This window comes from Lactuca saligna, chromosome 5, assembly GCF_052625555.1.
Source record: "Lactuca saligna cultivar CGN05327 chromosome 5, ASM5262555v1, whole genome shotgun sequence".
In the NCBI taxonomy this organism is placed as follows: domain Eukaryota; kingdom Viridiplantae; phylum Streptophyta; class Magnoliopsida; order Asterales; family Asteraceae; genus Lactuca; species Lactuca saligna.
Window position 1 is genome coordinate 261856798 of NC_136421.1, and position 10824 is coordinate 261867621.

Consider the following 10824-nt stretch of genomic DNA (forward strand, 5'->3'; position numbering starts at 1 on the left):
AGTGCTTGTAGTATGTTTCGTAAAATAATGTTATATGTTCGATGTTAATTTTCTTTTTCCAATTCAAATGTGATTTTACAATCAACATTGAAGTTTGAGATTGCATAACCATCAACATTGTTCTTCAAATTATAATGAGAAATTTGAATTTAAACGCCAACTTTTTATCCAAAAGTAATTTCAAAGCAAACAGATAAATCTTCATATTACCCTCCTAAAAATGAAAAAATTTACGGTTATAAAAATAGACAGACAAAAAGTAAAAATTAGTTTTATGTAAATGAAGTTAATATCGATAACCTCATTAAACTTGAGAAGCAACTCTTGTGTGTTTTTATCCAAAAGTTTCTTTGCGTCACGATCAAATTACATAAGTGACACCACACCGGTAAAGTCTTGTACTATAATGGTGATTTTGAAACTAAAATCATTGATATAAACAAATTCAATAATATAAATTAGAAAATTTAATCGAAGATTATAATAATATGTATAAAAGAGTTACTGAAAACCTTGGAACAACATATACGTGTTTGTTCATGCAAATTGAAGTGTAACAATAAAAAACTTCTTTATCTTGGTTTTGGTCCATTCCACTAGCTTTGTCATCATGCATTAAAACGACTTTTATTGCATTCTCTTGACAAACATAGGTCAACACATTAATTTTTTTTTTTGATATAAAGGGTATAATTTTGTTTCTGTAACTAAATGAATGAAACTAATATGCTTAAAGCCAAACTCTTTGACCTTCTCATCAAAGCAAAGATTCCATCTGTGAGGTGCTTGCTTTAATCCATAAATGGATTTCTCAAGCTTACACACTCTATTAGGGTACTCTGTGCTGACAAAACCCTCTGGTTGATTCATGTAAACATCCTCAACCAACTTTCCATTAAGGAAAGCAGTTTTGACATCCATTTGCCATATTTCGTAGTCATGAAATGCAGTTATGGCTAACAATACCCTAATAGAATTAATCTTGGCTACTGGTGAAAATGTCTCATCATAATCATCTCCTGGAGTTTGAGAAAAGCCCTTTACAACCAGTTGTGCCTTATAAGTGTGTACATTACCATCCATGTCGGTCTTCTTCTTGAAGATCCATTTGCACCCAACCGTCTTACGACTTGACACATTGTCAACCAAGTCCCATACCTGATTGTCATACATGGATTGTATCTCTCTATCCATTGCCTCTTTCCATTTAGCAGACTCGGGGCCTGCCATAGCTTCCGCATAGCTGTTAGGTTGATCAAATGACACGCAATGCGTATCATTAAATTTTCTTTTACTATCTCATAATAGAAATAAAATACCGTATAAAAAATACAATCCATTGCTTAAAATTTAATGTCATACAATTCTATTTCTTACAATAAATAAATTTGCATTCATCTAATCTACTCTGTGTTTCATACTAACAATCTATTTCATGCGGCTTGTTCCAAGCATCCCAAAGACTAGGTCCAAGCATGTCCATGACCTGAAAAAGATTCAATTTTTTACATGCTGACGAAGCCTTGTATCAGCAACATTGTAATGATATCTGTGATTAATGAATAGACAATAGAACAACTAAAACAAACAAGGTTAAGCACATATTTGAAGTATAAACATTCAATTAAACCAAATTGGGAATGAACATACAGAGCAAAAAGATAAATGAATTAAATGGATTTATAAGCATCTGATATGACAAAACACAAAGGAAAGAAAAGTTGATCAAATAACCTTAAATATTGGCATGGCTCCAGTGTAGAACCTCACTGCATCACCATATGCTTCAGATTTGATGCTTTGGTTCTTCTGGCACTCCCATCGGTGAACCGCCTTTCTCTATCTCTCTGCCAACTTAATGTTTTAGGGAAAAAGTTCAGATTTTTAATAAGTCGACACTATCTCCTCCTCCAAACCTCTTACAAGTATACCTCCCTTTCCATCATCCATGAGTACTGGAGAGGAAGTGACTTTGTTGGAGCTTCCCATCGAGCAAGTTATATAAAGCATTCATAAATCTGTAAATATTTTGTTTAATTAAGATTTTAATTTAAGTGAAAATAAAGAATTAAAAAAAATGACCTTGGGTAGAGATTTGGAGAGGAAGTGTCTTGTTGGAGCTTCTCCACTTTGTTTCAGCTGATGTTGAATTGAATTTTGCTGATGAAGCCTAAGAGGACATAAAAGCTATCATCCCCATAAAAGACATTCAAATCTTTTATTTCAACATTATCAAATAAAGGAGCTGCAACATGTTTTGCCAATGGCTTGACAGTTGACAAAAACTATTCAGATAGGGGCAAAATCGTTAAATCACCACCACCATGAAAATATTAAATATTGGATTGGGATTGGGATTTAACTATTTCATTACAAAAAATGCATTGGAACTTGAAACTAAACATACTTGTAGACATCAAGCATGTCCAAAAAAAAAACCAATGGCTTGGCAGTTGACAAAAACTATTCAGATAGGGGCAAAATCGTTAAATCACCACCACCATGAAAATATTAAATATTGGATTGGGATTGGGATTGGGATTTAACTATTTCATCTAAACTTTCATGTTTGGTCCACCTGTTATATGTGATTCTTTCTAGTGTTACCGGGTCTATTTTTTCTCTTTTAAACTAAATAAATTGATTAAATTTGAATACACATGTAATCTCACACACACACACAAAGTTAAAAAACCAATTCTATTACATAAAAAACCATAATGAAAAAGAGAAAAGGCAAAGAACATTAAACAAAGCTCCAAAAAATAAGAATCTTCAAAGGTAAGTGAGGCTGTGAAGGAGAAGCGAAGAAGGGACAATGTGGGGGCTAACTATGATTACTGATAATATGATGCTTACAGTTCAAAACAACAAAATTAAATCAATACATCACGAATTTGTTCAACACTTCTATGGATATTCACAATTCTAGATAGAAAAAGAAATGGTTTTGTGTGTGTGTGTATGTGCCAGGACATACAAAGAAAGAAATCAATATCCATCCAAAATGGTCCAGCCAATACAAAAGTCCTAAACTTCACGGTAATAGAGGTACAATGGTGATGTGTGTTCATAGATACATGGTTTTCTTCTTACATGGCCATGGCTAGTAGAGGTGTGGTGGGTTAATACTTTAAATTCTCTCATAAGTAGTAGTAACACACAGAGGTGAAGGGTATTAGTTTCTGAGTGATGGTGTTTATGTGGTGGTTTGGAGAGAGAAAGAGAGAGAGAGAGAGAGAGAGAGAGAGAGAGAGAGAGAGAGAATTGTAGGAGAGTATAAGGATGGTGCAAAGCGTTGATTTAGTGTGGTGCACCGGTGGTTCGATGATGCAAATATATGCAGAGGGGGGCAGATGATGGTGTTGGACATGTCGGAATTGGCTGTAGGGGAAGATGTTATATATAGAGAGAGAACCACATATTAAAAGAAATTATATAAAGAACCAAACCTAATCAAGACACTCAAGCAACAGTAGGTCTTCAAACCCCGAAAATGCAAAATAGGTAACCATTGAACATACCTTGCGAAAAGGAATAACATTCAAATAATAATGATGGTATTTGAAAATCATTTTATAAACAAAGGTACCTACAAAAAAAATCAGCAAAGGTTTAAGAGTATTAATAGAAAATTACCCCATAGTATTCATCGAAATAGATGGAAGACACATTAAAATCCTGGAATCAGGAGATTATGCCAGGGATTTGTTCTTGACGATGCGATGCTGGTGTTGGTTTGGTTTCCTGAAAGCTCCACTAAAACCCTTGAGTAGCATTAGTCTATCTTCATCACCACCTCTGTTACAGATCTAAAAAATCTTGCCCTAATTTTTCCCTTTTTTTTTTTCAAACAACGGGGGTTTCTGATCTACGTGCGCCTCCAGAGTTTCTTTCCACTCTACGCGGGCATTCACCAAAGTAGAGGGTCTCGAAGCATCGGATGAAGTTGGAAAGGTGAAAGTCTTCACTGCATATTTGGTGGTGTCGATGTGAATAGGTTAGATGACAGCTGTTTAGGAGATTAGGTAAGGTAATCCGTGTAGTATAATAGTATAATGCTTAATATTATTGTACATGAGGTAATATTTGTTGTACCTCTTAATTTCAAGAAATGAACAATATCCTTAATAATATAGTAAAGATAAAGATATATATATTTACTATAAATCTTATTATTTCTAAAAATAGATTGAATATAATAATATTATTTTTTTAAGACCGTTCAAATGTTTAAGCTTAAAATACAACTAACCAAAACATACTTACCCTTATATCTCGTCTAATTTTGACCTAGCCCTTTAATTCCCCAATTTTACTCTTAATTCTTGCCTGATTTTGACCCGGCCCCTTTAATCCCTCCGATTTCTGCAAATACCTCTTATTTTGCACGACTTCCTCTCGTGTCTCTTTCGATCTTCAAAAACATAAAACCCAAACATATCATCAGGTATAACAAAACCTAAACCACCGTCTCTAACTACCACAAACCACTAACTTCTCTCTTCCTCCATCTTTGTCAATCTAAAAAAGAAAAATTCATGACACCACCATCATGATCTTACCTCTATTGCATCTACCAATGACTTCGTCATTGTCGAAACAGTGAGTACTCCGCTAGAAGAACACTTGATATTTTCTACCTTTTATGAAAATTTTCTACTAAATTGTTTTTCTGTAATATATTTCCCAATCTATGTGCTCTTCCCTCACTCTTTGATAATCTCTAAGAAAGACTTTAACTGTGTGTGTATGTGTGTGTTTACAGTTGTTAAAGTGAGAAGCTATTGAAATAGCAGACCCCCAAGATGAAGTCGGGTGAAAATGCATGGCTAAAGGTCTGTTTTTCTCTTTCTCTGATCTTTTATTATCTTCAATTTCTTTACATTTTACATTTTGTTTTTGTATTTATAAGGTAGATCATAATATCAGTGCAATAAGATGTGACATACCAAGAACATTGATGATGCATAGCTATGTTGGTATTCTTAGATTTTTATCCAGCAAATGAAGGGTGGACGAACGAACACCTAACAAGAAGGTTGATTACTTTCTTTGATTTTGTTCCATATTCTTCTGGCTCTTACTATGAAAATAACTTTGTAAACCGAAATGAAGTTGAAGTTGTTTTTTTTTTGTTCCTTTTGTGATTAATATGGTTAATTACTTACTGTGATTTTATTGGTTTTGCATTACTTCTTGAAGTTCCAATTCCCCATTATCTTTTGTATTTCTTATTTTGATTTATTTGTTCTTGGGAGGATTTTGTAAATTTTTAAAGCTTTGTGGGTATTTGAATGCAGCGTTTGTAAAGAGGAAGATGAAGAAATGAACAAGATAGGGGCAAAAAGGTCCTTTGTGGTGTTTTAATAAAAAAACATATGGCTATGGATTGATAAACATGGGTTTATATTTTCTTTTCCATTAATTACAGTCAATTAAAGTATACCCATCAGCACACATTTTGATCATATCGTGTCTCTCACTTATATCCTCATTGCTCTTTTTGTTTGATCTGAGCATATTTGATTTGTGCATATTGTGTGTGTGTGTGTGTGTGTGTGTGTTTTGGCTAAATAACAGAGGCAAATGAAATACATTTACAAACCCTGATTTATTCTTAATACAGGTAAAATGATATTTTCCTCTTTACCATTTACGTGCTTGTTTTTTTTCATAAGCAACACATAAAAGTAACCTAACGTTTAAGTTCCAGATTCAAGATCTCCTCTCCTGAGTCCTTGGGGGCATCAACTGTTCGTGTCAATTATGCTTTCAGAATTCTCGATCCTTTTTGCATCCATTTTCATTCTATCGTGTTCAAAACTGGATAACATTTGTAGGTTTGTGGTATAAAGAGAATCTATGTGAAGTACCACAATGTGTACGAGACAAATGCAATGAAGGTGGTGAGGTTTGATTGCATTAAAAATCATGCTAAGAAACATGATGCAAGAAATTGCAATCCGTCTACCCTTGATGAACTTCAATGGGATCTTCATCATATTGTTGGTGTTGTTGGTGGACTCATGGACAATTTCTACAGTCATCTATTCAATACCAAGGTACATCTATTTAAGAAATAGCTATGCATTAATGGGTTGAACGTAAGATGTCATCAATTATTTTGAAAAAGGACATTCCCTTTACTGCTAATTCCAAAATATAACTAACATATTTTTGTATGTTTATTTGTTATAAGCATCTACTCTAATTTTATATACTCCAACAATATATTTTATATATTTTTGTGTTATGTTATTGTATTTTATATGGTGGTTTCAAATTGATAATGTTTCATTGAAGGACCCTATTGCTGCACTTTATCAAATGTTCCAATTCAAAATATCAGTGGTTCTTCACTTCCTAACTAAGTGGTTGCAGCTTCAATCTATCAAATCCTCACGTTATGTAATGTTACCGCTTTTCACCAAGTGTTCCTATTAATTTAAAATGTTACAAACTATGTCCGTATTTAATGAGAAGATGGTTCTCTAAATCAAGTGTTAAGAACATTTAGACTATCTGGTGATTTATAGCTTACTTGGTTGAAAGTTTTTTTTTTTTTTTGTTGTTAAAAGGTGTTGTTATGTTGCTATCAACAATTACCCTCTCTAAATAATTGTAAATTGTTTTACAATATTTTTTTGTGTTATGCTAATATCAACTAAAACCCCGAAAATCTAATATCTTTCCACGATGCTATAATAAACCTTTTTGTGTTTAATTAAGACAAAATAACATAAATGCTCTTGTGGTTTACTAATTGTCATAAATTTAATATTTGATAATTTTAGTGAGCAACGGACCCATATAATTAAATGGTTACATGTGTCGTGTCCGGGTTGAACTTTCTGACTCGCCAAATCGTGATCCGTCAACCCAAACATGATATGAATGTCACACCTATCTGAAAGTATATTCTTTGATATCCGTCAAAGAGAAACTAATCGGTTATCAAAATACCATGCACACAAAAAGTTCATTTCCTTATTTATTGTGAGGGTTACAACTATTCTTCGTCGTTAAACCGATTGATAACAATATGTATTTATTTTGTGTTCCTTTAAATATAATATATTTCGAATATAATCAAAATATCATATGAAATTATTTGTTACCGCCGCTTTGCGCGGGTAAACGACTAGTATATATATATATATATATATATATATATATATATATATATATATATATATATATATATATATATATATATATATATATATATATATATATATATATGGAATATAAGGTTGTGATGTATGTATGCTTGGGTATAGAACCCTTCAAAAGTATTTCGTTTTCTGATGAGTCTATCAAATCTCGTTCCCCTATTGTACACTTTCTTTAAAACTACATATTTTTACTTCCCTAATTCCACTTCCCTAAAATATCTTATTATCTTATCCTAATTCCACTACCCTATGTGATAATTTCATTTATCAATGTAAACGTCAAGTCAACCTCCTCATATTTACTTCATATTTAAGTAACAATATAAAGACCATACTTCATTTACACATCAACATTCCCTATTCTCTCTCAAATATCAAACCCAATTCCTTTCATTTACAAGCTCTAACTACTCTAGGAGACTTTGCTTCAATTTGATTATAAGCTTTGGTGTGTTTCATATAAGAACCTAGTATTTTCAAAACCATCTTATTATTAACATCTTATTCACACATTATTATGTGTTTAAATATTAGGATACGGCTATTGTTACGTGCTCTAAACTTGAAGTTCACCGTTTCCTATCTCGTTATCAACCCCGTTATTACATTCAAGGTGAGTTCATAGTTACGTGCTCTAAACTTGTAGTTGACTGTTGAAACATGTAAACGCTTAATATGATGTAACTTTTTCAATTACATATATGATGGTTGTGTTTACTTTCTTTACTATTCAATTGTTATGATACTATACATGATGTCCTTCGCCCCTGAATGTTTCCGCCATTCAGGTTTGGGGGTCTGAATTGAATACAAAACATATTTTGAGTCGGGACATAATGGATGTAGAAACTAATAAAATTAGTTCGTTAACAACCGACTTACAACTATTATTGAAGACTTACCATCTTTTCACTTTTTAACTCTATGGCAGAAAAATGCCACCAAGAAAGAATCCTAAATGTTTCAACAATACTTCACCACCACCGCCACCTCCACAATATGACTCCGCTATGTTCCAAGTTGGGGTAACTGCTGCCATAGCCGCTCCAATAATGCAGATAAATGCAAGCGGCGCTAGTGGATTGGGAAATGGTACCAACCACTCAAATCATGGGGAAAGTCACGGACACCCCAGGGAATGATCATACGAAGATTTCACTAACGAAAAGACTAAAACCTACAACGGGATTGGAGGTGTAACCGCAATCATGCAATGGTTTGAAAAGACTGAATCAATCTTCGAAATATGTGCGTTTACAGAAACAAGTAAAGTTAAGTATGCAACATGCACCTTCTTTGAAAGAGCTCTTACTTGGTGGAAGAGCCATGTCAAAACATTAACCCTCCCAGTGGCAAATTCCATGAGCTGGGAAGACCTGAAGATCTTGATGTTAATAAAGTATTGCCCACGTGGTGAAGTGGAAAAATGGAGAATGAGTTGTGGACTCTTAAAATGATGGGATCTGACCTCTCCACCTACACGGCCAGATTCTGTGACCTCTCTATATTGTGACCCGGGATGGTTACCTTGGAAGTAAAGATGGTGGAAAGATTCCTATAGGGATTGTCACCCCAGATCCAAGTGTTCGTAATAGCTTCCAAAACTACTACATTCGACAGCGCAAAACATTTGGCGCAACAACCCATTGATCATGGAGTCCGTCAGGGAACAATAACAACCACTCATGAACAACTAAAGGAAAGTAATAATAGAAAAAGGTCTTGTAACAAGAGAAAGAGAAAAAAAAACAGAGTAAAACCCCAAAAGACAGCAAGTAGTGGCAACTCATGTTGTTATTGTCCCAACTGCCCCAACACCAACAAAACAATACGCTAGAAATTTACCAAAATGCAATTAGTGTAACTACCACCATGTTGGTGCATGTAGGGAGATGTTGTAACATCCCAAGATTTGGCAGGTATTCCCGAACTCTCTTCTATCTTTACCTTGTCATTTATAGTCCTTGGGGTTGGAAGTGAAGAGCCAAGATAAGTTTAAGGGCCAAGTTTGCAAACTTGGGCCAAGAGGGAGTACGGCGCGCATACACAATAGTATGCAAAGCGTACTAAGTCCCACCTTAGTACATTAGTTGTACACTTTTGTATGTTAGGCTTACTAATGGGAGTGTGAAAACCCTAATATTTAGGTTTTGGGGCCTATATAAGCAACATGTTGAGCATCAAACCTCCCTTACCTCAGCCTCCATGGATTACATCTGTCCTCCCCAAACCCTAGCCTTTCCTTTGTGTGTTTAAGCATATTTGGTGTGTTCTTGAGTGCTTTAAGAGGAAGGTATTGCATCAAAGTGTTGGAGAAGAAGATCAAGCTTGTAGATCTGAAGTTAACTTGTGCTCACGAAGCTCCAGAATGTATAAAGTTCCAAACTTTATGCATATATGCATAGATCTTATCATTTTACTTTATTAGAAGCATTTCTTGTCCCAAAAGCCATAAGGTGGTTCATGTTGTGTTTTGGACAAAAATGGTTGTCCTTCTAGACTTCTGGAGGGACCTTGAGTGATAAAAATGAGGTCCCATTAGATGTATGTGTCCCATGCATGAAGAAATAAGTTCTTAATGGATTAAGACCAAGCATTAAGAACTTTATGGAGATCCAAAGTGATAAATTTCATGACTTTATGAATCCTACGCATATCAGGTATTTGGATCTGAAGTTTGGGATTAAGTGCTTAAGCCATTAAGCACTTAATTAGGTTTTGGCATACCGTTGAGTACGCCAACATAAATCCAGTACGCCCAACATACTGGGCCAACCACCTTGATGGTGGTCAACATCTGGTCGAGTACGGCCCGCGAACCAGAGGAGTACACCCTGCATATGTCCTCTACTAGGCCTTTGTCAAGTAGGCTTCGGATGTTGGGCTGTTTATGGACTAAATGGAATTGGGTCGTTGCTGGACTTTGTAAATAAGATATTTTAGGCCCGTTAGTGTTAGTGGATCATGGGGTGAGACCCAATTAGGAAGTTGGGCCTAATTTGGTAAATTGGGCTGATAATGGGCTTTTATGTGGACTTTCAAGTCAAGCACTGAGTATTTGGGCCTTGGCCCAATAAAGGGAATGGACTTAATGAATGGTGTGGACATTTAGTCAAGAAGTTTATTTTGGGTATTAATTTGGTGTTTATTGTGCAATAGTTTGGGATTCCCGACGAGACAGCAGTCAGAGATTTACAGTATTTCAGTAGTACTAGCGAGGTGAGTTGTCGTAACTATATCAATAGGGTCTAAGGCACCAAGGCTGGCCCTTAATGGATTGTATCTGGTTATGGCATGATATGTTTATTGGTTTGCATCTTGGTAGCTAGGATGGGGTTATGTTTATACTTAGTGACCTTGCTAGGTCAGGGTTCTGGTTATAGGATGGTATTATGTGATATGCTAGTATGATCTGTTTGATTGGTATCTTGATAGATAGGATGGTATTATGCGCTATGTGATATGATCCGTTAGATCAGTTGTCTATAGACTGTTAAGTGATTATCTGTTATACGTGCACATGTTTGTTTGGCGGTTGAGGCCTATCTGCTTTGTGCGAAAGCCAATAGACTTGGGTATTCCAACCTGTTGGTTGTGGGCCGTGAGTATTCCATCTCGAGGATGATTGGACTCATAGTATGTGGGC

At 34.9% G+C, this 10824-nt stretch overlaps 1 long non-coding RNA gene across 2 annotated transcripts; it reads left to right on the forward strand.

Moving 5' to 3' along the window:
• The first annotated feature begins 4322 nt into the window (after window positions 1-4322).
• On the forward strand, window positions 4323-6499 carry LOC145047605 (uncharacterized). Of its 2 annotated transcripts, XR_013682292.1 has the most exons (6): window positions 4323-4605; window positions 4769-4838; window positions 4916-5041; window positions 5304-5629; window positions 5717-6065; window positions 6307-6499. It is a non-coding gene; the product is annotated as an uncharacterized LOC145047605 (long non-coding RNA). The 2 variants fall into 2 exon arrangements; XR_013682291.1 differs by having other exon boundaries at window positions 4324-4605; window positions 5304-6065.
• The last annotated feature ends 4325 nt before the right edge of the window (window positions 6500-10824 follow it).